Raw genomic sequence first — 26,831 nt, 5'->3', positions numbered from 1 at the left:
TTCAATCTCTCCTGCCCACAGCCATCAGGGGCTTGGCTTAAGTGTACCTTGAACTATACCCCTCATATGATTTCCATGTGGCCTGTCTGTGGTTCCAGGCCAAAGTGCTTCTCCAGCCCAGGGTTAGAGCCTCCAACCTGCCTTCTCATCCTTTCCTTTTACTTAATTTATTCTTGCATTAATTCGACAAGTATTTATGGAGCTCTTCTTAAGACTCAGACCCTGTGCACTGACAATCCACGGGTAAAGAGAAAAGGCACTGTCTCACCTCATGGTGCCCACTATCCAGTGGAAGAAACAGTAGAAAATGAAAGTTGTATTATGTTATGGTTTATATTATGTCATGGTAGTTTCGCTAAGTGCCACAAAAGGGAAGTATAGGGTGGTGAGGTTGTTTAGCAGGGGAATCTAATTTGTTTAGGAGGGTCAGGAGCACCTTCCCTGAAGTGCCACCTTTAGGGCGGGGTAGGAAATAGCTCAGCAAAGAGACGGGGGACAGTGGGGGCATTCCTGGCAGAGGGCACAGACTGGGTAAAGGCCCTGAAGTAGAACAGAAGTTGATTTTCCCAAAGAGATTTAGAAGGGGCTTGTGTGGCTTGTAACAGCTTGGTTCAGCTACAGCTTTGTGACGGTTTCCTACTACACTGGGAGCAAAATCCAAAGTCCTTATTCTCATAAATCAGACCGCACGTGGCCCAGAACCATACTGCAGCTTAGCTCCCTCTCCCACTGGCTTCATTTTTCTATTCTTCAAAAATGACAAACAGTTCATTCTCTGGGCAACTGAGTTTTTTCTCCCTTCTACCTATACCACACGCATAGCACATATCTTCATAGCTCACTGCCTCATTTCATTTGAGTTTGCACTAAAATGTTATCAAAGGGGCCTTCTCTGCTCCCTCTTCCTGTGACAGTGACCCTCCCTTGTTCTCTGTCCTGTTACTCCGCATGTTATTCCTCATCACACCTACCACCACCCGGCATATCTTTTTTATCTGTTAATGATCTGGGTCTCTCCCCTAGCTTGTAAGCGTCATGATGAAAGCTACCTTTTTGGACTACTATATCCTCAGCATCTAGAACAGTGCCTGACTCACAGTTGGCACTCAGTAAATAAATAAATACATAAAACAGCTGAAGGGGAAGGGTGATACAGGACCAGATTGGTGAGAAAGCCAGGAGCCAGTCCCTTTGACACATACCATATACTTTCATGCCTCTGACTTGCTCATGCTTTTCCCTCTGCTTGCAATGCTCTTCCCCACCCCCTTCCACCATCATCTGCCCCATTGGAAGTCCCATTGACATAGCCGTTGCCTGAACGTCCACATGGCATTTAATTTCTCTTTGGATTCTAGTGAGTGGGATATATGTTTGACTCCTGTCCTCAAATAGACAGCTCCCTTTGGATAAGACCATATTGGGTTCATGCCTGTCCCTGGTCCAGCATAGAGTTTGGCGCAGAGTAGGCACCCAGAAAAGTCTTTGCTTACTTGGATGGCAGGTGGGCAATAATCTAGGAGAGCTAATAATCCAGGTCAGAAATTATAATAAGGTCAGGTTGTTGGGCCAAAGTCATGGCCGGATTTGAAGGAACATACAGTTAAAAGTATGAACTCAGAGACTTGGTGCCTTGGGTTTTGAATCTAGCTTTGTCAGTTACTAGTGATTTACTTAAACCCTAAAAGCCTTCATTTTCTTGTTTGTAGAATGGGCATAATAAGAGTACCTCTCTCATAAAATCATTACAAAATTGACATTAATCACAGTATGGAAGTATTCAGAACAGTACAAGGAATATAGTGAATACTATATACATGTGTTTTTTAAAAACATAAATAAAAAGCCTAGGATACTGTCTACAGGCAAGAGACCTCAAAATCCAGGGGAGGTGTGACCTTGGTAGAGGGGCGGCATTTGGAGATTTACCTGGGAACCCTGGATGGACAGTTGGAGGCAAGGAGCTCTCGGGAGCCAAAGTCCAGTCCACGCCCGTGCTCTAGTCTGTTGTTTTACAGAAGGGGAGACTGAGTCCAGGAAGTGTCTTCCCCAAGCTCCCACTGTGGCACAGGAATGGTGACAACTCAAGTGATCCCCAGTCCAGTGCTCCCCCTTCTACTTCCCCACCATCAGTGGGAGCTAATACCTGGCATCCTAGGTCCCAGTTTATTATTTATTTTCTTGTTTATTTCCTTGCTTGTTTCTCAGAGCACTTGAGGAAGCTTATAGAAAGGACTAGAAGGCAAACTATCAATTAAAAACAAAATTAGGACTAGGAAACATACATTAAAATAAGAGGCCAGAAGGAGGAAGGAGAATGGAATGGCCAGAAGGAGGAAGGAGATGAGGAAGGAGAGAGCGATGATGACAGATTACAAGGGTCTATGCAGTTGTTGTTCTTTTTAAGATTTTTAAAAATCTTTATTTATTTTTGAGAGAGACAGAGACAGAGCGGGGGAGGAGCAGAGAGAGAGAGAGAGACACAGAATCTAAAGTAGGCTCCAGGCTCCGAGCTGCCAGCACAGAGCCCGATGTGGGGCTCAAACCCATGGACCGTGAGATCATGACCTGAGACAAAGTTGGATGCCCAACCGACAGAGCCACCCAGGCGCCCCAATGTGGTTTTTATTTTTATGTGCAAATTAGGTTCTGAGCTTCCTAACAGCCAATGTGAAAAGAGGCACAGGGTCAGTTATATGGAAAAGAAGACCCAAGTGTTTTCCTAGTTCTTAGCCCTGAGAGAAGTCCCTTATTTATGCCAGGCTTTTTAGGATGACATTGCAAACAAACTTTTTCTTCTGATGATCTCCATTCTTCTGTCCTGGAGCTGTCTTGGCTGATGGGTTGTCCAGATTTCTTCCCTAAGGTGGTTATGAATTCTGAATTTGCTTAAAAAATCTTATATCCTCATTCTGACTCTGCTGTGATTATGGGGTTCCCCTGGTCAGCCAAGAACTACATTTGTGATTCAACCTCTTAGAATTTATGGTTCTTGAAAACCTTAAAGGTCATCAAGTCTAACATCCCCATTCCACTCACCTTCTGATGTTTGAATCTTCTCTGCAACAACTCCATCAAGTGGCCATCCCGATTTTTCTTGAATGCCCCCAGTGGCAGGGAGCTCACTACCTTAAAAGGCATCTCATTTCATCTGTCCATGAAGTTTTGTTTCTATTGACTTGACATCTGAATCCTGGCCATACTTACTGAAAGTGACATTTCATTACCGAGGAAAGAAATCAAGTCAAATGGCCAGCAAGAAGAAACTCTGGGAATCCTGAGCTTCCTTAGAAGTAGACTTTTGTTCAAATAAAGTGTTAAAATTAAAGCAGTATATATCTGAGTGGGGCCAATTGGCATTAACTCATCACAGCATATGGTGTGCTTCCTTTTATATGCATGTTTAGCAGCTAGTGGGTACCAAACCTCACACAGCTCTCAATTGCTAGCACTAATGAAGGATCTGTTTGCTTTGGGGGATAAAGATGGTATCACTGATTCACAGTTGTTTTTCCAGGAGTGATGAACAGATTTCGTTTCCTCATCCCCACTCTCTTGCTTGGTCCTTTCTCGTCCCCGCTACCGCTACCCTTCTTCAGACCTCACTGTCTCTTGCCAGAACTGTTCACTTGCCTCCGACTGGCCTCCCTGCCTTAGTTCCGGCCCTCTTCGGTCCAAGATCACACTACCAGAGGAATCTTCATCAAGCACAGATTTGCCGTATCACTTCCAGCTTGAAATCCTTCAGTGGCTCCTGTTAGCTCCTTCGCGGAATCCAAGTTTTCTTAGCATATAAGGTAGGCCAGGCAGGGCAGGGGGTCGGCTGAGGCCATAAAATAGGACAAAGTTAACTGTCCCTCGTTTAGGGACACTTGTGCCCCCAAAGTAGTATAAGGCCTTCTGGAACAATAGCTTACATTTGTAGAACTTTACAATATCGACTCTCTTCACTGACAAAAATTAATTTTATCTCCAGTGGGCAGAAGAAGAAACAGATTCTCTCAATGCTACCAGTAGTAGTCGTGCTACTACTGATAGCAATAATAATCGAATATTTTTATGGCTCTTCTTATGTGCCAGGTTCTGCCTCTAAGCACTTTATTTCATTTAGTCCTCACAACAAGACGACAGCACTTGCACAGCCCCTGAGAGTCCGTGTCTCCTTGAATTTTGTGCCCTGGTGCCTCACTTACCTCTCCCCCACCCCCCACCCACTCCCAGCCCTGGTAGGACTCGTGCGTCAGCGACACATGGAACAGGCTTCTGGGGCAGCTGCTGGGGCAAATCTCAGACGGGAAGTTTGGTTTGAGCGGAGGTTCAGCCTCACTGCTGGTGGTCAGGTAAGAAGGCCCAGCCCAGAGCTTTGCAGTCAGGGTCAGAGAGCCATGAGGCCGTTCTCACAGCAAGTAGCATGGTGGAGAGGAAGATGCAGGGCTGGGATCCCACCCATATGTCCCGCTGGTGAGGGCCACACGTAGCATTTTGTTTCTGGACTTCAGTTTCCTCTTCTGCGTGGACAGTGTTAATGTTCCCTGTCTCCTTCCCAGGCTCGGTTTGATCGTGGCGGTCAAGGCGTCTGATTAGCAGTAAAGTGAAGTGTGGAAGGCAGTGGGGAATCCAAGTGGGTAAGAGGAGCCCGGGGTCAAGCGTAGCCCCACCACTGACTCACTCACTCAGAGAGTGCAGGACTTCCCCTTTCTCGGGCAAGACTTCATATCTCACTAAGGTAGTCGAAAGATCTCAGCTTGACAAAGGCAGCTGCACTTGGTGTCCACATGATCAGAACAGCTGCCATCCCGCCATCCCAGCCCCATGGGCAGCGCGGCCAAGAGTGGCCTGGCCTTTCAATCCGAGCCCCAGCTCTGCCCTCTTGGCAGACACTTCTTCCAGCTCAGCCACAGTGAAATGTCTCCTTCCATACAGACCCGGGGCTGTGCCCCTGCCTGCCTGCCTATCCCATCCCCCTCACTTCCTACGTAGCTTAAAACAAGCCACTTCCTCAAGGCTCAGAGGCCCACCTTAGGAAGTGTGAGATCCATGTTGATAACTAGCTAGGAGGCTAATTGAAAATATTTTGGGGTTTGCATGTTAGCTCTGTCAAATCAAGTAAAAAATCATTCTTATCTATCATAACCAGCAGTTATGCAAGTCTGCCAGTGGCATTAATTAAAGCACTTTCTTACTTCTCGGAGCATTTATCTTAAATGAGGAACAGGAACATTCAAAGGTCTATTTTGTTCTCTCCAGGAGCCATAGCCCCATTTGAATTAATGCCGAATGGGAAGAGTCTATCCCGGGGGGCAGGGGAATTTGGTTCCTTGCAGGCAGATATTTGAGTTCTGTATTTATAGAGCACTGTATGTTTACCAGGTGTCTGCTTAGATGGGATAGGATGTCCCCCAAGTGAGCCTTCCCACTTCCCATATCAACACTTGAGCCTTTGACCCCATGTGGTGGGCAGAGTGAATGCTGTCTGCAGAACAATTTTATATCCATTACCCTTTTTGATCTTCACAACAGTTCTCTGTTCTTGGTTATTATCCCTGTGTTACAGATGAAAAAACTTAAATTTGCTTGCTGTAAGATAGGATCAAACAAAATTTTTGTGAAGGGTCAGATAGTAAATATTTTAGGCCTTGTGGACTGGAAGGTCTCAGTCACAACTCTCAACTTTACCATCGCAGCATGAAAGCAGAGATAGACACTAAATAAACAAAAGCCATGGCTGTGTTCCAATAAAACTTTATTTACAAAAAGAGATGGTGGGCCATACTTTTCTGATCTCTGGTATAAAGCACTCAGGATGTTGGGGGGGGGGGTGTGGTGGGGAGAAGCCACCTTTGGTCAACAGAAAACCTTGATGAGGATATTTGTTATAAACTCAATAAATATTACTGAGCAGCTACTTTGTGTCCAGCCCTGTAAGGGATACATAGATGAATCACAGGATTTACCTATGAGAAGTTCATGGTATGGTGGGGGAACTCACATCACTATCGTGTACGTCCCAGAATGCTCGGGGCCATTACAGAAGGCAGATGGGATTCAGAATTCACAGCACCAGGAATATCAAGGATCTTTCTGGAGGAAAACATGTTAGCTGGGCTTTGAAGAACAACTTGAGTGGAACCTAAAAGCCTTCTTTATGGGGCTGGGGGAGGCACACTTGTTGGAAGGTCAGCGTGATCATGTTCCCCCTCCTCATTCTGCTCCTTTAACCACTAGAGACCAGCCGTGTTCAAAGTCAGTGCCCAAACGAGAGCCCTTGTAGGACAGGTGGGGCGGTAAAGGGCCCCTGAAGGTCTGGGCTCAGGATGATGCTCAAGGGCTATAGGAAGGACAGATCCTAATTAGGCCATGCAAGAGCCAGCTGGAGGGAGGCAGGTAGTTATGGGCAGCAGAGAAAGAGAAGTTGGAGTAGAAGACATCCCATGGCACTGAGTCACAGGGAGGGGCTGAGGCTCTGTGGAAGCTTAGGTTGCAAGTCATAACACTGTGGCTGCATCCCTGACTCCGGGTCCTGTGCCAGGAGGACTTCCCCATGCCACTTACAAGCCAATGACCTCACTTTGGGCTAGTGCCTGGGGTGCTTTGAGATCACAAGGCACATCCATTGCCATTATCTGCTCATCTTCACAACAAATCCTACAAGGTTCGTACTACCACTCCCATTTCATAGGTAGAGAAACTGAGGCTCAGAATGATGCATTGCTGTGCCCATGCATTTGAAGCTAGATCTGTGTGACCTTGAAGCCAGTACTTTTCTCAGTGTTCTGTTCTGTGCCATAGTACATGTGCCAGGTGTTAGAGATGGAAGAGTAAGAGAGTGGGAAAATACAGGTCAGAATCCCAACGAGGAAAACCTCTCGAGGGGACTTAGGGCTCAAAAGAGAGCTATGGCAGGAGACAAATTCCCGCCCGACTGCAAGTGCTGGGCTCCCATGGAGCAGGCTTTTATTCTTGCCCAGTCTGCTGGAGGGACAGAGAGTGTTCAGGCCCAGGCTGTCTCCTTCAACCCTCCAAGCACGTCCTCCCCCCGCCTCCCCATCCATGTGGCCGCCAGCTGGTGGGCTTGAGAGTGCTTCCCGGCTCTGCCCCCTTTGCTTCCAGCCTTTACTCAGCCTGGTCTCTCTGGCTTCTAGCTCTTTCTAACCATTGGCTTTGGATTAATTATTTCTTTGGGCAGTTTTTCAGAGTTCAGCTGTCAGAGTATCCACAACCAGGCCTCAGTGTTGATTACCGAGGACCGCCTACCCAGGCCTCACATTTGTGTTGAGCCCCTGGTATCTATTTTTAACCTCATCTCGAATCAGGGTTATGCACAGTCTCTGTGAGGCACCGCCAAGCCTTGGAGAAGACTCACGTCGCGCAACTGAAAATTCTGTCTGTTTCTGAGACTGGAGCCCTGATGGCATGGTAAATACGTTGATAATTTCTGTGATTGTCTTTGGAGAGTAAACAAACATGCATGGCATTGTTCACGTGGTTGAAAAGCCATAATTTTTAAAAAACAAATATTTCAGAGATACTGCGGCTTATTTGGCCCCATTTTTGCATTTCCTCCTTTTTAGTTAAAGCTCTGAAATCCTTAAAGATGGAAATGCCCTGGAATTCTCTAGACCCGTGAGGAGCCCTGGTGCCCCAACAGCCCAGTTTTTTGGGAATAGGAATCGGATGGAGAATTCTGCCTCTTGCCTTCTGTCCAGATCTTGGTTAACAGAACAGTTCCCAGCTCAGTCTCTAGTCAGTGCTTCTGCCCACACCGCCACTGCCTTCATCTGTCTTCTTCATCTCTCTTGGACTGTTATTTAAACATTCTGGAACATGATCCTTCTGTCACCAGTTTCTTCCCATGCACTCCATTTTCCACACTGCTCTTACAGTGAAATCTCTATAAAAAGCACATCTGATCATGCCCTCCCTGGCTGAAAACCATCAGTACCTTGGTTTTATTCCCAGCTTAGTTGGGGTGGGGGGGGGGTCTTTGCTGCTGTCCTTGCCCAACATGACTTCTCTTGCATAGGAATGCCCACAGGGGACAGCACCCTTCAGTCCCAGAGAAGAGAGGCACTCAAGGTCACTCCATTCGGGGTGGGGGCGGGGGCTTCCCCTCCCTTCCCCCTTCCAGTTTCACCAGACCCATCAGCCAGACAGTGGGGTCATTGTACGAGGCTCTTTCCCAGATCCCGGGGTGGGGGAGGGATGTACAGCATCAAGATACAAAATCCAGATACTTCTTGTTTGATCCCACACAAGAAAAGGCCCGAGGTCCTCCTAGAGAAGATGTCTGACTTTCTGCTGATGGGTTCCTCTCTCTCAGGTTCTCTTTCCCCACCTGGTTTCCTCTTCAGTTCTCTAGTGTGGTGTCCTCACTGCAGACCTTTGCCCAAGGGGCAGTTCTTCCTCTCTGATTTTGCAAACTTGAGTGACACCTCAGGTTTCAGCTTGTCCCAGAGTGAGAGATGAGGGTGGCTATCATCCCCCAGGGTAACTGAGCCCCTTCACATTAGTATATGAGCATATATTGAACTTGCCCATTTTGGAAACCTAGATGTCCTCACTATTGTGTCTGGGTTTTGCCGAGCAGGCCTGGCTTTCATTGAAGAGAAGCCAGGCTAGCTGTAAGTGGCTGCTTTCTTTGCAACTCATGAAGGGTAGAATGGCTTGGATCCGTATCTGATAGAAAGGGGAAACAGAAGGGTGACCGGTTTCCCGACACAGTGAACATCTGGCCATCTTTATTAGCTTCTGAGGGTTGCTATGACAAGTTACCGCACACTTGGTGGCTTAAAACACCAGAGACATACTCTCTCACAGTTTGGAAAGCTGGAAGTCTGAAATCAAGGCTGGCAGGACCATGTTCCCCCTGAGGGCTCTAGGAGAAAACCCTTCCTTGCCTCTTCCAGCTCCTCGTGGCTCCACATGTTCCTCGGGCATGGCAGCATCCCTCGGCCTGCTTCTTCACATGGCCTTCTCCTCTGTGGGGCTTTCCCTTCTCTCCTGTCTCAGCTCTCCCTCGGCCTTTCCCTCATAAGGGTACCTGTCATTAATAATCCCAGGATAATCCAGGAGGACCTCATTTGGAGGCCCTTAACTTAATTAAATCGGCAAGGACCGCTTTTCTAAATAAGATCATATTCATGGATTCTACGTGTTAGGATGTGGATGTATAGTTTGAGGTGAGGCACCATTCACGTCCCTTCATAATTGTGCTTTTACTTCGTATTTGTCCCTCTACCCTTGATCCTCGATGGTCCTTCACAATCATGTTTTCCTCCCTTTGCAAACTCGTTTTGTCCTTAAAGTATGAGGTCAAACATCACCTTGTACGTAAAGCCTGCCATGACTCCCGAAGGCACCATCGCGTGTTCTGGCCTTGGGAACCCTGGGGCGTGTTGCTCACTTGCCTGGAAGGTAATTTCCAGCCTGAGTCTGGGAAGTGAAGCTTGGCAGGCAAGTGCACACTGCTGGGCAGGAGAGAGCCAGAGTGTGAGGGAGGGTACAGAGGGCAACCAAGGAGATTACTCTACAGGTATCCTCCCCCCCATTTCTAACCCTAGCCAGAGTCTGCTTTGAAAAGGGATCAAATGCACCAGAGAAGGAGGAGGGAGCTGAAGTTGCAGAGGTCATGAAAAAATCCTACCCTGTCTAAATCTCTCCTTCTTTTCATACAAACTCAGAAATTTCTGATATGGAAACAACCCAATTGTCCATCAGGGGGGTGACTGGATAACAAAAATGTGATATATATATAAGCACACACACATTTACACACACATACAGTGGAATATTCCATATTCCAGCCATAGAAAAGAAGGAAATCCTGCCATCTGGGACAAGGATGAACCTGGAGGACATTATGCTAAGTCAAATAAGCCAGGCACAGAGAGACAAACAATGTATGATCTCACTTATATGTGGAATCATAAAAGAAAAGTTGAACTCACAGAAACAGAGACTAGAACGGTGATGGCCAGGAGCTGGGGATTGTGGAAAACAGGGAGATGGTGGTCAGTGTTGATTTGCAACCTCAGGAGTTGCTCATGAAATTTGAAACTGGGTGCTGTACACTGAGGGCAAGCAGAGGCCAAAGAAAGAGGCAGGCCACTCCAGTTTGGTAGGTGGAAGTTTTAATGAGCAAGGGAACTTACAAATGAGGCTTCACTTGGATGACTATGAGATGAGTAGATCTCTACACTGGCCCACAAGAACCTTAAACGTTGACATAGAGGACTTAACAAGGTTTAATCAGGTATACCATCCAGATGGTCTTAACAACTCATTGCTCTCTCAAGGCTGTGTCCTTGAAAATGGTCAATGTGTGGAAACAGTGGGCAGAATGTACAGTGGGAGGGGTCAAGAGCCTCTGATTACCCGTTACAGGTGGTCATATCTTCTCAATGACTTCCTCCAACAGTCAAAGGGTACAAACTTCCAGTTACAAGGTGATTGAGATCCGGGGATTTAATGTGTAGCCTGGTGACTATAGTTAATAATACTGTATGGTATACTTGAAGTTTGCTAAGAAAGTAAATCGTAAGTGTTCTTACCACCCATAAAAAAAAAAATGGCAACAATGTGAGGTGGTGGATGTGTTAATTAGCTTGATCATGGTAATCATCCCACAACATAGACATGTTTCATCTCATCACATTATACTCCTTAAATGTATACAGTTTTATTTGCCAGTTGTTTCTCAATAAAGCAAGGGGAAAATAAGAACTTCCTTTACGAGGAATAAGGTCTTTCCCTTCCCACCAAAGGTAAGCCAGAAGAAATAATGGCCCTGTCTCACGTAGTTTCCATCTGTGCCTTCTCCAGCTAGCTATAAGGGAGGTGGGAGGCAGAAAATGGCTGTGGCAAAGGAGCAGACTACAGACACCAAAGATATCCAGAATGATGGTCAGTCCTGCTCACCCTCAACTCTCAGGGCCAAAGGAAAGAAGCAACTTCCTGTTGTAGAATGGACAGTGAATTAGGCAACACTGGTTTTCATGCCCCAGTTGCCCATGACCTTCCCTTCTCTGGGCTTCTCTTCTATCCCTAGTAAAATGAGATGGTGAATTAGGTGAGCTATGAGAACTCAGTGGTTCTAGGAGGAGCTGTCATCAAGGACTGCTTTGTTCTTTCGGGATTGACCAGAACACTTATACAAAGCTGTCTCAGCACATGAATCTATAAGATCACAACAGCGGAAATCTCCACTGTCCACACATTTTTGGTAATCACTGGAGAGTTAACAAACATTTGATGGATGCAAGGACAGCGCCAGCCTTTGAAAGACACTAAGGACAAAGAGACTACTCTGGCTGTCAAAGGCCTTATGATCTAATTTAAGGGTACATATCTTTAAGAGTTATCATAATACTGGTCAGACAGTGATGTACACTATGATAGAGCAAGCTAAGAGAAATCCAGGCAGACTTCAGGGAGGAGGTGACATTGTAGCTGGGTTTAAGTGTGAGTAGGAAGTGGGCATGCAGCAAAGGAGAAAAGGAAGGAAGGGCATCCAGGCAGAGAGACCAGTCTTGACAGAATTCTGGTGGTTTAAAGTAAATGGGCTGATGCGCCTAGCTATGAGTGATGCCAAGAAGTGAGCCCCAAGAGATAGATTCGAGTCAGAATCAATTATAATGCATTTCATTGCCACTAACCAAAATTAGTTCAAACTTGCTTAAACATTAAAAGGGATTTATTCACTTAGGTAACTGGGAAGTCCAGGAGTAGGGCAGATCTCAGAATTGGTTTATTTCAGTGGCCCGAGAATGTGCTTTAAAGTCTGTCTTCTTTCTGTCTTTCTCCTCTGCTTCTGCAGGATCAGCTTAATTCCAAGCTGGTGCCTCTCCAGCCAAAAGATGGTTGTCAATGAACTCTTCCCAGGGTTATGTTCTCCCTTGGGGATAAGCCTTCAATCCAGGAATAGAGAGAGAAGATTGTTTCTGGGAGCTCTCTTAGAAGATTAAGGTAGTTTCTTTTACAGAAGCCTCAAGCAAATGTCTAATTTAATTTCACCAACCTGAATTAGGTCATATGTTCATTCCTGAATTTATATCTATGGCTAGAGGTGGGGGCTATGCTCATTGCCATAGGCCAACCAATCACAAGCATGATCCATAGGTTGAGACTAGAGGCAGCATCCTCCAAATCCAGTGTATTACAAGGTTAACAAAAATCAGGGTAGTCCAAAAGAAGGGGGAATAGATGTTGGAAGGTGCCATAGACATTGTAGACTCCTCAGACCCCTTTGCAGTTACCTGTTTTACATGTGGCTAAGGATCTGCCAACAGGAGGATGAAATGAACAACAGAAGGTGTTGACTGTGTGGACAGATTGGCTCCTCTGACAGGCCTGATGCTGGGGGCATCTGCTTCTTCTGGGGCAACTGTGGTGGAACTTCTAGGTCCATTTATACTAGAAACGTCCTAGGAAACATTTGGGAGTTTCTCCTCACAGTGTGGCTCCTGTGTTTGTTATTTCTGATTATAGTGGGATCCAAACCTGGTTCTTGGGCCTTCCTGGAGATTCTGTGAGATACCTAATATCCTTTCACACATCCCTTTCTGCTCATTTGCAACTAAGAATGCAGAATATGATTACTGACTTCCTCTATAGAGTTGGCTGTCAGGAAGTGACTTTTCTGGAAAGGAATGCAGTCTTTACCCCTTAATGTGTAGAACAACCCATCGATGAGTTTCTAATGGGAAAGTAGTAATGATAGGACAAGATCTTATTCCTCTTTTTTTTTTTTTAATTTTTTAAATATTTATTTATTTTTGAGAGAGACAGAGACAGAATGTGAGTGGGTTAGGGGCAGAGAGAGAGGGAGACACAGAATCCGAAGCAGGCTCCAGGCTCTGAGCTGTCAGCACAGAGCCTGACTTGGGGCTCAATCTCATGAACTGTGAGATCATGACCTGAGCTGAAGTCAAGAGCTGGATGCCCAACCAACTGAGGCACCCAGGTGCCTCCCCTCTTCTTATTTTTAAAGTAAACTGTTAAGCAAAATCTGACACAGTTAATTGCTTCCTTTTTCTTGATTACTTTCTTCTGGCTCATTATGTGACATTTTCCTTGTGTTCCTCCAACCACAACTGCCCACTCTCCCTTACTATTCTTTGCTGGTCTCTCCTCCACCCCTGAACCTCTGGACACTGGGAGTGCCCTATGGCTCTTCTCTGCCCTCTTCATCCCTTCTCCTTAGGAATTCCATGGCTTCAAATAACAGGTATATATGTCCATGACACTTAAATTTATATAGTTACCCCCATTTTCTATTTACCTGTGGATTTGTGTATCTAGCCATTGACTTGACATTTCACTTACATGTGTAATGGATATTTAACATGTAACATATTCAAAGGAAAATACTTGTTTTTCTCCCAACTTAGTTTCCTTCATTGCCCCCATTCAAAATGGCACTGCCATCCACTCTGTTGCTCAAGCCCCAACCCAAGAATCATCCTTGATTATTTTCTCCTGTTTCCCCATGTCAAATCTATCAGCAAGTACTGTGAGCGCTACCTCCAAAATGTGTCCTGAGCCCACCTGTTTATTCTCTTCTCCCACGACCACACCAGCATCTATTTCACCTCTCTTGCCTCAGCTCTGACCACTTTCCACCCTTCCCCCACTTGCCAGCCTCCTGGGCCTTCTTTGTGTTCTTTGAAGAGCCAGGCTCATTCCTACCTTCTGGATCTCTTCTTTCCTTTGTCTGGAATGCTCTTCTCTTGGATCTTGGCACAATTCTTCCCCTCTTGTCTCTCAGACCTTGGTTCAGATGTGATGTTTCCACTGACATATCCCCTCACCCATGTCACTTTCTATCCCAAGACCCATTTTGATGTCTTTCTATGACGAAGCAGTTATCTGAAGTAACCCTGTTTCCTTTAGTAATGCTGTCTCCCCTGTCTGGACAAATGCAGATACTTGCCTGTCTTGATCACTTAACCTACCTAGAAAAGTGCCTGGCACTTAATTGCAACTGAATATGTATATGTGGAATAAATGTGTATGTGTTTTGGAAAAAAAAATCCCTCTGGTGACAGTTTGAAAAATAGACCTGAAGGGAAGAAATCTATGCCAGAAAAGTCCTCTCTGGCTGGAATGTGCAGCATGTATTGGAGTTGGAAACCCCATAGTCTCTTGTAACAACAAACCTTACAGGATGTTAGGTGAGGTGAATTCACCTAGAATTATAGCCTAGAAATGACTTAGGACATTTCTTCATTGGTTCCAACAGGTGGGCTTCTTTTTCTCTGCCATTGCCTTTAAGTTGAGTAGTTAAAATGTGGGCAAAATAGATTTCTGTATTTGGGTTGCTGACACCGCAAGTGTGTGAAAGTGGAATTAGATACTTTTCCTGTGGCAGCTCTTGACCCACAAATCATGGACAATCTCTACAGGGACAGAGCTATTCTCTGAGAGTGTCGTCTCGACGCGAAGAAGCGAGGGGAACAGGCCTGCAGCAGAGTGCACTTCGCTCCGCGAGTCAGAGGTCCTTTTGGCTGGCCTAGTGGTGGATAATGTGGGGACAAGTCTTTTCTTTCCATCTCTTCATTAGCGCACAAAAGAGCACACAGACCTTCACAGAAAAGGGGTTAGCCCGGCTCCGTAACTCGGGGATTCTTCTTTCTCTCTTTACCCCAGAGTCTGAGCTCTCTTGCATTTTTTTTTCAAAGCATAGTGGAAACAGAAAGGACGCTTAGAAAAGAGGATAAAAAGAAAACAGAATAGAAATCTCCTCAACCTGCCAAATTCTTTCCCTGAATCCCATGTTATGCACAATTCATATTCAGTAAACATTTTTTTGAAGACAAATAAAAAACCATCCCAATGGCAATTATCCCCTTTCCTTATTATTATTATTAGTAGTAGTATTTTAAAAAATAGACTTTATGCAGTGATTCAAATTCTTAGGGCCGCCCTTTCATTGTGCAGACTGAGAAATTGTAAACCTCGTAATTGGGAGAGCTGGGGGATCTGAAAGAGTGGGGAAACCAGACGTGAGGAGCTGGCGGAGTCCCCACAGATCCACATGGAAGCCGAGTTTTGCCAGTTTGCACGGACAGTCCCTTCTAAAAGGCATATGATGTTCTACTTGGCAGCACAACATAGTAGAAAAGTGTGGAATTAGAAGACAGGAAATCTGGCCTGCAGTCCTCACTGTGCGGGTGACCTTGGGCTAGCAATTTAGGATTTCTGAGTCCGGGGTTCCCTGTGATGCATGGGAGCAATGCTACATCCTACTCTGTGTGCAGTGCGCTTCTGAGAATTAAATGCATCTGTGAGAGTGCTCAGGAAATGGGGAAGACCTCTGTGTATCTTAGTCATTATTTTCTAGTTTGTCAAATCAAAGTCTTAATCTAAAATGGATAAATCTATTCACGGTGAATGTTCATTCATTAGACAGGCTGATTGATGATGAGTTGGGATTCTGGATACAGACCAGAAGACAGAAATAAACCCACTCTTGATGATATGATGATATTTTAGAGTCTCTACAACTTAATATGACTGAATTTGTACATTTAGTATAGAGCTTGAGTATTAGATGGGGCTAAATATGTGGCTATTAAGGTTTAGTGAATATAGATGGTTTTATCCATTCCACATTTACTCAATAAATATTTTTGGGTGCAGGGTGTTTATAACAGTGCTTGGCACATATCAAGTGTTCAATAAATTACCACTGTTATTGTTGCTGCTATTTGCCAAGTCCTGGACTGAGCTCTGGGGCTACAAATAGGCAAGGCCCTGGTCTCTGCCCTCTAGGAACTCTTGAATCTAGTGGGGGAGACAGATTTATGACTTGAAAATTATAGGAAAATTAAGCAAGTGGGGACAGACTGACTTGAGTCAGCCTGCATGTATTTGAATTCTCCATTATTTATTAACTGTGTGAACTTATTTCCCTCATCTGTAAAATGGGAGAATCATGGCATTGATGTTAAGGGATTACTGAGTGAGTGAAATTAGATAATCATTAATTCATGTATTTATCATATATTTGTTGAGTGTCATGGTTGGCAAAATGACAACCCCTCTGCCCACCACAGGTATCCATGGTCTAATCCCCAGAACCTGTGAGTATGTTAGGTTACTGCACAAAGAGGAGTTAAGGTTGTAGATGGAATCAAGGTTACTATTCAGCTGATCTTAAAATAGGAAGATTAATGTGGATTAATGGCATAGGCCCAATTTGGTAACCAAAGTCCTCAGAAGAGGAAGAAGGAGGCAGGAGAGGGATCAGAGTCAGAGAGAGATTTGAAGATGCTTTACTTCTGGCTTTGCAGGTGGAGAAACAAGGCCATGAACCAAGGAACGTAGGTGGCTTCTAAAAAATGAAAAATGCAAGGAAACATATTTTCCCCTAGAGCCTTCAGAAGGAATACAGCCCAGCTTGCTCCTTGATTTTAGCCGTGAGATCCATTTCAAACTTCTGACCTCCAGAGCTGCACAATAATAAATTTGTGCTGTTTAAGCCACTAAATTTATGGTAATTTATTACAGCAGCCATAGGAAACTGATACAAATGTCTGCCATGTGCCACCAGATTCTGTTCTAGATGCTGGGGCCAAGCATTCAGACACACACACACAAGCACTCACTGGTGCACTCAGATATCCCCTGGTCTTCTGGAGCTTAACTTGTAGGACAATAAACAAATAGACAAAAAAATTTATATGTCAGAGCCTAATAAATGCTATGAGGAAAAATTAAAGCAGGGTAAGGGAGCTGGAGAACAAAGGGGAATGTTGTTTGCATAGGAGTGGCTGGAGGTCCTCTGCAGTGAGATGGCATTTGAACAGAAACATGGATGAATAAGGACTTGACCCATGTGGATATTTATGGGGAAGAGAGACCTGGAGTGAGAGCTCCTTTCTGAGGGCTGTTTCTAAGAAGGGATGCAGCTATGAGCCTTCAGCACCTGGGGGAATCAATACCTCAGTCCTGAAGCAGGGAGGGTCTGACTTGTGCATCACAGCACCCACGATAGGGGCTGTTATAGTAGTCTGTTCCAGAGGTGATGATGATGTGTATGAGGATGCTTGCAGAAGGGAAGGCAAGAAATAATAATTAAAAATTTTTAATGTTTATTTATTTCTGGGAGACAGAGAAACAGAGCATGAGCAGGAGAGGGGCAGAGAGAGAGGAAGACAGAATCCAAAGCAGGCTCCAGGCTTTGAGCTGTCAGCACAGAGCCCGACGTGGGGTCAAACTCACGAACTCTGAGATTATGACCCAGACTGAAGTTGGACAGTTAATCGACTGAGCCACCCAGGTGCCCTGTAATTATTTTAAAGTAGAGCTCACAGATAGATTTGCTAGAACAGGAAGAGAGAAGTCAAGGCTGACTCTAAGCAGGTGGAATGGGGTTGCCACTTGCTGAAATGGGGAAGACTGGATGAAGGGAAGGTTGAAGGAGAATAATCAAGAGTTTAGTTTGAAATATATTAAATTCAAGATGCTTTAGCATTTCTAAGTAGGGAGATGTTGAGTTCGGAGCAGAGATTGGATGTAACTTGGGGAGAAACCCATGAAACTGACCTTAATCACTTTAGAGAGTGGATGTAGGCAAAGTAGAGAGCCAAGACTGAGCCCTGGGGCACACCATCAATGAAAGATTGGAAAGACGAGGGACGGCTTCTGCAAAAGCACAGGACCTGGCACGTGGTAAGTGCCCAGGGTAGGGTAGCTAGCTGCTATGGACTGACTTGTGTTCCCCTAACATTCATATGTTAAAGTCCTAACCCACAATGTGACTATGTTTGGAGAAATAGGGTTTTTAGGAGGAAATTAAAGTTAAATGGGGTGATAAAAGCAGGGTCCTGATCTAATAGGGTTGGTGACCTTATAAGAAGCAGAACAGAAATATCTCTCTCTCTCTCTCCTCTTTGGCCACGTGAGGACTCATGACATGTAACCAAGCCAGGAAGAGGGTTCTCATGGGGAATGACTTGATTGGCTGGCGCCTTGATCTTGGATTATCAGTCTCCAGAACTATGAGAAAACGCATTTCCGTTGTTTAAGCCACCCAGCCTATGGTATTGTGTTAGGGCAGCCCGAGCTGGCCAAGATGCTAGCTGTGGAAGTTTGACAAAAGGCAGGGGTGACATAGGCTAGAAAGAACTAAGAAAGCCAGAAAGACATGATTTGTTCCTAACTTTCTGACTGACCCATGTTCATCCACGTTCCTCTCTGGGCCTCAGTTTCCTCCTTTGGGAATTAAGGGCTGCTTTCAGTTCTAGCACTCTATAAACTATGTTTAAGGAATGGAATTGTTAGAAAACATGCGTCATTGGATTCATGTGGATTTAAAATTTTTTTAAATGTTTATTTATTTTTGAGAGAGAAAGAGAGTGAGTAGGGAAGGGGCAGAAAGAAAAGGAGACACAGAATCTGAAGCAGGCTCCAGGCTCTGAACTGTCAGCACAGAGCCAGATGCGGGACCTGAACTCATGAACCGCAGATTGTGACCTGAGCCAAAGTCGGACGCTTAACTGACTGAGGCACTAAGGCGTCCTGGCTTCATGTGGATTTAAAAAAAATTTTTTTAATGTTACTTTTTATTGTAGTAAAGTATACATAACATAAAACTTATCATTCTAACTCCTATCCCTGTCCAGGACTTCTTCACCTTTCCAACCAAAACTCTGTATGTGTTAAACACTCACTTCCCTCCCCTCCCACAGCCCCTGTCTACTGTCCGTCTGACAACCAGCAGTCTACTGTCCGTCTCTGTGAAGTTGACTCCTCTAGGACCTTGTAGAAGTGGAATCCTGCAGTATTTGTGCTTCTGTGTCTGGCTTATTTCACTTAGCCTAATGTCTTCATTTCGTCCATGTTGTATTGTGTGTCAGCATTTCATTCCTTTTTAAGGCTAAGTAATATCAGTCATGTGGATTTGAAGTCCCAGGACCTGTGTCCAAATTCTAATTTTTCTACTCATGAGCTCATGTGACCTTGAGTGTGCCCTCGGCTTCTCATTTCCTCATCCTTAAATAGTGAAAAATAGTACCTACCTCACAGACGTGTTGGGTGGAGAATTTTATATAATGGATGTGAAACCTCTTTAAAAAGATTGTGATGTGGTGGCTATTTTTAGCTAGAAAGAGGCCACTAGGTTGGCTGCCAGGGGTTGATGCTTTTCTCTTGGCCACCCTAATGACATCTTTCCAAGCAGTTCCTTGGCCCAGCTGCACAGCTGATCCAATTCACTTCTCAAGCAGTCAAATAAATGACTTGGTTGTTTTCCTGTCAGCCTCTAGATGTGTCACATCAGCACAGCAGGAGATAAGAAGTCTCTGTCTCTGACCCAGACGCTTTGGACCTGGGTGCCTCCCTTGTATGCCAGGGAAAGTACAACCCTGAGGGCTGGAGAAAACCCTCTTCCCTTTGGCTTTTTTTTTTTTTTTTTTTTTTTTTGCGACATTCTAAAGTAACATCAGGCTCCCTGTTTCTGGGCCTGGCTCTGGGAGGTCAATCTACCAGACCATGGGAGGTGAATTAGTGGGAAGTGACATGTGGCAGCATGGCTTGGGAGTCCAGGGCCTGAGGGCCAGGCTGGATGCACTTTGTGACAGGGAGCGACACACTTCCTCAATTAGGGTGGTCACCCTCCTCTGTGTGATGAGGGGTGGGGTTTGATGGCCCCCAAGGTCATATCTGGCTCTGGCCTTCTGTGAATCATGAGTTATTTAGGAATGCTGTTCCACTTTTTGTCAATGACTCTTGACCTTTCCTTCACCCCCACTCTTCATGTACTCTGCTTGTCCCCAAGAGCTGCTCATTTCAGGTTCAGATTTAAACTCCATCCTTACCCTTAGCACTGAGCCTGCTGCTTCCCTGCTCCCCTTCATTTCGACTCCTTTCTGGCCCAGTTTTCTGCTGTCTAGAGAAGCTGGCTTTAGAAACCTCTGCTTTTCTAATGCACGTTGAAAGATTAATGGCAGATTGTGGCTTCAATTCTCATTTCATTGGCACTTTGGGAGAAGAGCAATTCTTCAACCTCAGAAGAATGGCCCTCTCACAGTACAGTCTAGACTCAGAGTGGGGAGATAGGCTCAAAAAGTAGACAGGGGGCCACATTATGTAGGCTTCCAAAGAGAAGCTAAGAGGTTTGGACTCTATCCAATGGCTGCAGGGGAGCCACTGAGGGTTGTTGAGCTGTATCTGAGCGGTATCTTCTGGAGATCATTCAGGCAGCTCTCTGAAGACTAGATTAAAGTGGAAGAAAGCAGAGGCGGGCAGGAGAGTGAATCCAGCATCTGGGTGAGAGAGGCCAAGAAGAGTGGCAGTGGAGATGGAAAGGAAGAGCCTGGTCTGAGAGGTTACACAAGAATTGACTGGACTTGGCCTCAATGGATGTGGGGATGAGAGAGAGAGGAGTTGAGAATGATACTGAAAAGTGTCTAGCCTAAAAGGCTGAGACACAGTTTGTGGTAAACAGGAAAACACCTGCCCTGCCGTTCTCCTTCAGCTCACCATGCTGCAGCCATGGCCACATCTGCTCCTGCCTCAGGGCTTTTGCACTTGGGGACCTCTGTGCCCAATTTTAGCTTAAATGTCACCTCTTTCAAGAGGCTTCCTTGATTGCCCATTCTAAAGCCGTCTCCATGCCCTCTCATTCCCCACCTTGTGTCTTCATTCCCCTCACTCTTTATCTCCAGCTGATGTGAAGTCATTCATCTATGTGTTTCCTTCCACTACAATTTAAGTTCCACATGCATAGGGGTCTTACTTGTCTTGCACATGGGTGTATCCCTGGCACCTAGAATAGGGCTTGGCTCTTAGCAAGTACTTAGTGATTATAAGAATTTAATGAACTGGAAGGGAGGAAGAATGGAAGGGAGGGAGGGAAAGAGGGTGGGAAGGAAGGAAGAGAAGAAGGGAGGGAGGAAGTAGGGAAGGAAGGAAGAAGAAAGACTAGAGTCAGATGTGGCAGGTTATTTCCAAAGATGGCTACAACAAAATCTCCCATCTTACAGGCCTTTTATGATGAGACTTGTTGCTCCTCTCAGCAGGTGGAGTCTGTTTCCTCTCTTTTGAACCTGGGCTGACCCCATGCTGGCTTTGACCTGTAGAATGCTCCTGATGTGACACTGCATAGCTTCGGAGCCTTGGCTTTAAGAACCTTTGTGGCTTCCATTTTCACCTTCTCATACTGCTTCTTCTCAATAGTGCCATGAGACCACTGTGCCCGAGAAAGTCCCCTGTGGAGAGAAAGGGAGCACTCCAGTCAACAGCTCCAGCTGAGTCCAGCTCTCAGCAGATCTGCTGGCTGAATGTGGCTATGGGAGTAATCCCACGCAAGAAGAGCCCTCCAGCCATGCCACAGAGTTGTAGAAGCAATACATCATTTTCAACCACTAATTTTCTTTCTCCACGCTGAGCTTTGTGTTTAAGGAACTGGAGGACATCCGGATGGAGATGCAACAGCAGGAATTGACTATATATAGTATATGTATGTATATATACACACACATATATACATATATGTATACATGTATATGTATACATATGTGTATATGTGTATAGTTTATGTATTGATATATACACATGCATTTCTGCAGAAGCTGGTTTGATGACCTGTGAACTATATATCTATGAGCCTCTAAGTGAGTAAGAAAAGAACTTCTTTGTTTTTTGACTGGACTGTAAAGAAAATTGTAACAATGGTGTGCTTTCGTACTCCCACTCTGAATGATGGATGAACGAGGGCAGGTATAGCCAGATAAAGGAAAGGTTTCTTATCATGTATGGTTTGAGAAGTATTCGCTCTGGACCCTGCCCGCCGGAAGCTTCTGTGCCGCTGTATTCTACATCCTGAAGCCATTCTTCTGCCCTACTGTCACTCCTTCAGCCAAGAGTTAAGACAGTAAATGCAGAAGCAGCAATTTTAGGCCACCCTAGCATCAATAAACATGCATCTGGTGCTTTTCTCACCTTATAAAGCAATTTCCCATCATCATCTCATTTAATCTCATAGTAATTCTGTGGCACAGGTTCTGATTTTTTCAAAATGGGGAAACAGAGGATCAAACTGAGTCATATAGTGCATAGGCAGCAGAGTGAGGAGGAATCCAGCAGACTCCATACTCCTGGGTCAGTACCATCACCCTCAGCCCAGTGGAACATTCTATGAGCTTCTTGGAAACTACCTAACAAAGAGAACAACCTTGGTCTTGAAAGCCATTCATTGTCTGTCACAGGAGACAGGGAGATATCATCTTTGGGCAAGGTCTTCACCCATCTCGTAATTTAAGTAAAACTTTCATGCTAATTTCCTCTCCCTCCTAGTGTTAGTCCTGGCTCCTGGGAAAGGAAAGGAAGTGCTTTCACACTGTATAGACAACCTTGGCTTCAATCACATCATTTGCTCCATTTTTTTTTTCTCCTGAAAAATATGAAAAAGCAGAAGTACAGGCTTCTCTGTTTCTCTTTAAAGGAAGAAGATAATAGTTGTTTTGCACATTTTAATTTAACATCTTTAAAAAGATTGAGAGTTGATTTTTTTAATTGCAGGATTTATTTTGGATAAAAATTAATGTAGGATGAACTAAGAATACTTTTTTTTTTTGGAGTATTGGGAGACAAGGAGAAGGCTCTGGAGATTTGTTTGCAAACCTTTGTGGTGTCCTTTGCGGTGTCCTTTGTGGTGTCCCTGAGACCACTCCCTGAAAGTGGGGTGGGGGGTATCTTCTAACCAGACTTCCTATCTCAACAATTTTTTATCACAGAAGAAAGGCCACATGTGACTACTCTCCTTTCCCTTGTTAGTGTCCCATTAATTTCTTGACTAATGCAAGCTGCTTCTCACTACTGCCTTCCCCACCCCTCTCCACTGTGCCCCTGGATCACTGCTTCATGCTGAGCCACTCCTCACTCACCTTGCTTGTTGCTGAGATCTGGATTGCCCTATGTGGACTTCCCCACTGGAAGCTATTCATTCTTCCACTTTCCATGCACCATGGTGCTGGGAAAGGAGTTGACATTTTCTTGGATCTCCTCTTATGTTTACACACATTACACTTTCACCCTAGTTAAAAATTGCAATGTGTTTTTAGGTTTTATTCTATCTGGCTATATGATCCACTGTCTTTTCTATATTACTGTCATCTACTAGCCTTCCAGGCACTGTGGTTGGTTTATTGAAGGCTTTGGCACTTGATTCATGACCTTTCTCTCCATCTCAACTCCTGCCATCATCATCCTAGGACATTTCAATGACAAGAATTGGACCATCCACCATCCTAGTCTCATAACTCTGGTACTCCTTCTTTCTGGAGACCATTACCTTGCCTCAATTTCAGTCACATACTCAACCCCCAGAAGAGTTTCCTTTTTGAAGTCTTCATGTCCCTTCTGGTAGCCTCATGCCTTTGTCAGACCCTTAATTTTCTCTCCATCAGTTGGCCCTCTCCCAACTTTTATTCTTTTATTTTCCTTTTTGGGGTCCATGGTTGATTACCCTTTCCTTCTCTGCAACTCTCTGAACACTTACCACTCTCCTTGAGTTCCATACATAACCCTGCAAACCACACTCTACATTCCTAGCAGAATGTCATGTCTCATACTGCACTGACGAAATTGATCCTTCTAGTCTTGATCCATCTCTCTCAACGTTCAGCAGCTTCCCATCCATTGCTTCTTTTTCTCTCTACCTCAGAGGATTGTATCCTTGATGCCACTTTCTCTCCCTGCACCTTGCTCTGCAGTCATCAACTCTCTATGAAACCTTTTCCCTTCTATGAAATCCTTTCCCTCAGGATATAAAAATGGTCACATTTTTCCTAAACAAACAAACAAACAAACAAACAAACAAACAAACCATAATTGCTTCTACCCCATGTTTACCTCTAACTCAGTAACATCTTATTCAGCTATCTCAAAAGAGTTGCCTATACTCACTACCTCCAGTTTCCATCTTCCATTCACTCCCCATCCTGTTTCAGTCTGGCTTCTTGCCCCTGTCATTCCACTGAAACAGCTGTTCACTAAACTTAACACTAACTTTCAAACTGCTAAATCCAGTATGTGTCTTTCCAGTCTTTATCCTACTGAGAACTACTTTCCAATATTTAATATTGTTAATCATTCTTTTGCTTCTTGAGACTCTGGATTTCCTTGCATCCAGAGTATGCATCCTTCCAGTTTTCATAGTGGCTGAAAATTCTGTCTCTGGTTCTTCATGGCTCCTCTTCCTCTTACATATTGGAAATTGTGGAATTGTCCAGTGTCTCACACCCTCCCTAAATGATCTCTTTCACGCTTATGACTTCTATTAACACCTGTAAGTTCACTAACCCCTAAGTATTCTTTTTCATTCATACCTTCCCTGAGTCAGGAATTCAACTATCTTCTTGATAGCTCTAGGTGACCTGTCATACCTAGCATGCCCCCAAACCAGCTCCTTCTCCTAAATTCTACAATTCACTCATCCTTGCCTAGGCACCTGGTTAAAACTTGGAAAACACCTTTAACATCTCTTTCTCCTTTGTCAGCTGCATCATATCAGTGGGCATATCCTGCCAAATTAAAACTTCCCCTTTTGCTGTCTCCTGGATTGGTGCAATGGCCTTCATGCAAGGCTCCCTGCTTCCATCTTGTTCCCTTCTGGTCTATTCTCATGCCATAGTCAGCACCATCTAATGAAATATCAATCTGACCAGGCAAGCCCGCCCATGCTTAAAGCATTAAAAGAAGCAGGATGTCCAGGGGAATGTCCGAGCTCTTCCCATACGAAGGCTTTCTTGATCGAACATCCGCAGGTGTCTTCAGCTCCACTGATCAACCCTCCCTCCATGATCCTTTTTGCCTCAGTAGCAGTTCACTACTCAGAGTCCATACCTGACACCATCCCAACCAGGCAGGCCTTTGCTTGTGTTCTTCCCTTGCCTGGAATTCCTCATTATTCTCGACCTCTCCTTTGCCTGGCTGAGCTGCATTTATTCTTTAAGACTCAGCTCACAAGTCCTTCCTGAGCCCTTGGCTAATACATGAGCCTTTCCTCAGAGCTTCCAGAACACCTTGTGCATACCTCCATCAAGTTGCTTTATACCACCTTCTATGTATATCCTTCCACTACAATGTAAGCTTCTTGACGACTCTTTGAGCCTTCTGTCCCTTTTGCCCAATCCAGGGCCAGGTATCTAGAAGATGCTTGGAAAAAGCTTTGGGTGTGGAATTAAGAGCCAGGGTTCAAATCCTTTCTTTTTCCATCCATTTTCCCTGTGACAGGTATAGGTCACTTTCCTTGTCTGAGCCATGCTTCCTTATCTACAATTATTCTATTTACCTTTCAAGAAAACATAAATATTCCTTGTAAACTGCAAAGTACTATGAAAATGTTTTATTACATAGGATATGCAGAAACACACAGAGGGAAAAAAAAGATCTATCACAACATTATGGATCCTGTACAAATTTTAATGAGACTTCATATTCATTCAAAAATCTGCATAAGCATTTTTATATCAGTATGGTGCTCTGTAAAGTGCAGCAAGGGGTCATGAGAGCTGCACTTGTGAAAATAATCAGCTGATGTTACTTAATAGTTGTGACAGGAGCACTAATCTAGTTTCCACATTAGAAGCACACGAATCTACAGAGAATCTTCAGGAATTTATGGCGGTTCATCTTCTTCCCTGGTGCCTTTGGACTGCCCCTTCTACCCAGCTCTTCCAGCGGGGACATTTTACATACCTCTCAGTTCTGTGTGAAAATCAGGCCATGGAGAGGGGAGAATTCAGATAAGATTTCACAAACCAACCCAATTTACCTTAAGTGAACACACGTCATTCATCTAATTCTTTCTCTTTTGCCTGGCAAGAAAGGAGGAAAAGCAGTTCTACTCTGAAGGGACAACTCCCAGTTCAGATAAGTGGAATTAGAAATAAATGAACAAGCAATGAATGGGAGTGACCTGCTTTAACGAGTCAAATCTTTATAGAAAATTGGAGCCAGAAAACTCCTAGTTCCAGGTTGTACAACAGAACACTCCAAGGAACTAAAAGCATGGTGCGAAAGGAGCACGCGCATTTCCTCTTCATGGGGAGGAGGGGGCAGTGCAAGTGCTCCCAGAACAGGAGCAGTTGTGGGGGGAGGGCAGAGGCCCACACCTGGGTTTTGGATGACCTTTGGCAGGTTATTTTATCTTTTTGGACCTGATGTCACATGGGGATTAATCATAAAACATGTCTCATAAAGTGGTTGAGAGAGAGAGAGAGAGAAAAAAAAAACACCCAGCCTATATTCAATAAATAGTGGATATCATTTTAATCAAAGTTAATTTGAAGAAAAGTGAAAATTTCGGGGAACTAAAAAAATTATTATAAGGATATGCTGGGGCAGATTATGCAGCTCTTGAATTCCAGTTTACAAAGTCCAGATTTTATTTAGACAAGGGGGAGCCTCTGAAGGTTTTGAGCAGGAGTGTGACACAATGACAGATGTGCTTTTTGAAGTTGATCTGGAAGTGCTGTGTGGAGGGAGCTTAAAGGGAAATATCAGGAGGCAGAAGAGCCAGCTGGGAAGCTATCATTTGGTCCAGTGAGACCTGAGGATGTCTGACCTAGGGCAGTGGTAATGGGGTTGAAGAAGAGGGATGTTATTGGGATAGAACTGGCAAGAGGTTGTTAAAGATGGTTTCTGTGTGTTTTTACCTTTGTGGCTGGGAGGATGGTAGTGCTTATTATTTCTTTAAGGAAGAGACAACCGTCATTTGGGCATGATAAGTCTCTAACTAAGCATTCTGTCTGTGATCAAATTCTGGTATACTTCACTGGACTGTTGGTTCTTATATCAAAAGAATTTATGTCTAATTTTTTTTT

The 26,831-nt window shown here is 44.6% G+C and overlaps 2 long non-coding RNA genes across 2 annotated transcripts in view; one reads left to right on the top strand and one right to left on the bottom strand.

The window, feature by feature from the left end:
* Nucleotides 1-26,831, top strand: part of LOC121034740 (uncharacterized) — a 490,191-nt gene that overhangs the window by 207,124 nt on the left and 256,236 nt on the right. The window lies entirely within an intron of this gene.
* The window catches only part of LOC121034741 (uncharacterized), a 17,178-nt gene continuing 11,147 nt past the window's right edge, over nt 20,801-26,831 (bottom strand). Inside the window, exon 2 of the long non-coding RNA XR_005792591.1 lies at nt 20,801-21,212. This is a non-coding gene — a long non-coding RNA (uncharacterized LOC121034741). The remainder of the gene's footprint in view (nt 21,213-26,831) is intronic.

The sequence above is a fragment of the Herpailurus yagouaroundi genome, unplaced genomic scaffold (genome assembly GCF_014898765.1).
Source record: "Herpailurus yagouaroundi ecotype Mexico unplaced genomic scaffold, PumYag 160, whole genome shotgun sequence".
Lineage (NCBI taxonomy): Eukaryota > Metazoa > Chordata > Mammalia > Carnivora > Felidae > Herpailurus > Herpailurus yagouaroundi.
This window is presented reverse-complemented; position numbering and strand designations above follow the sequence as displayed.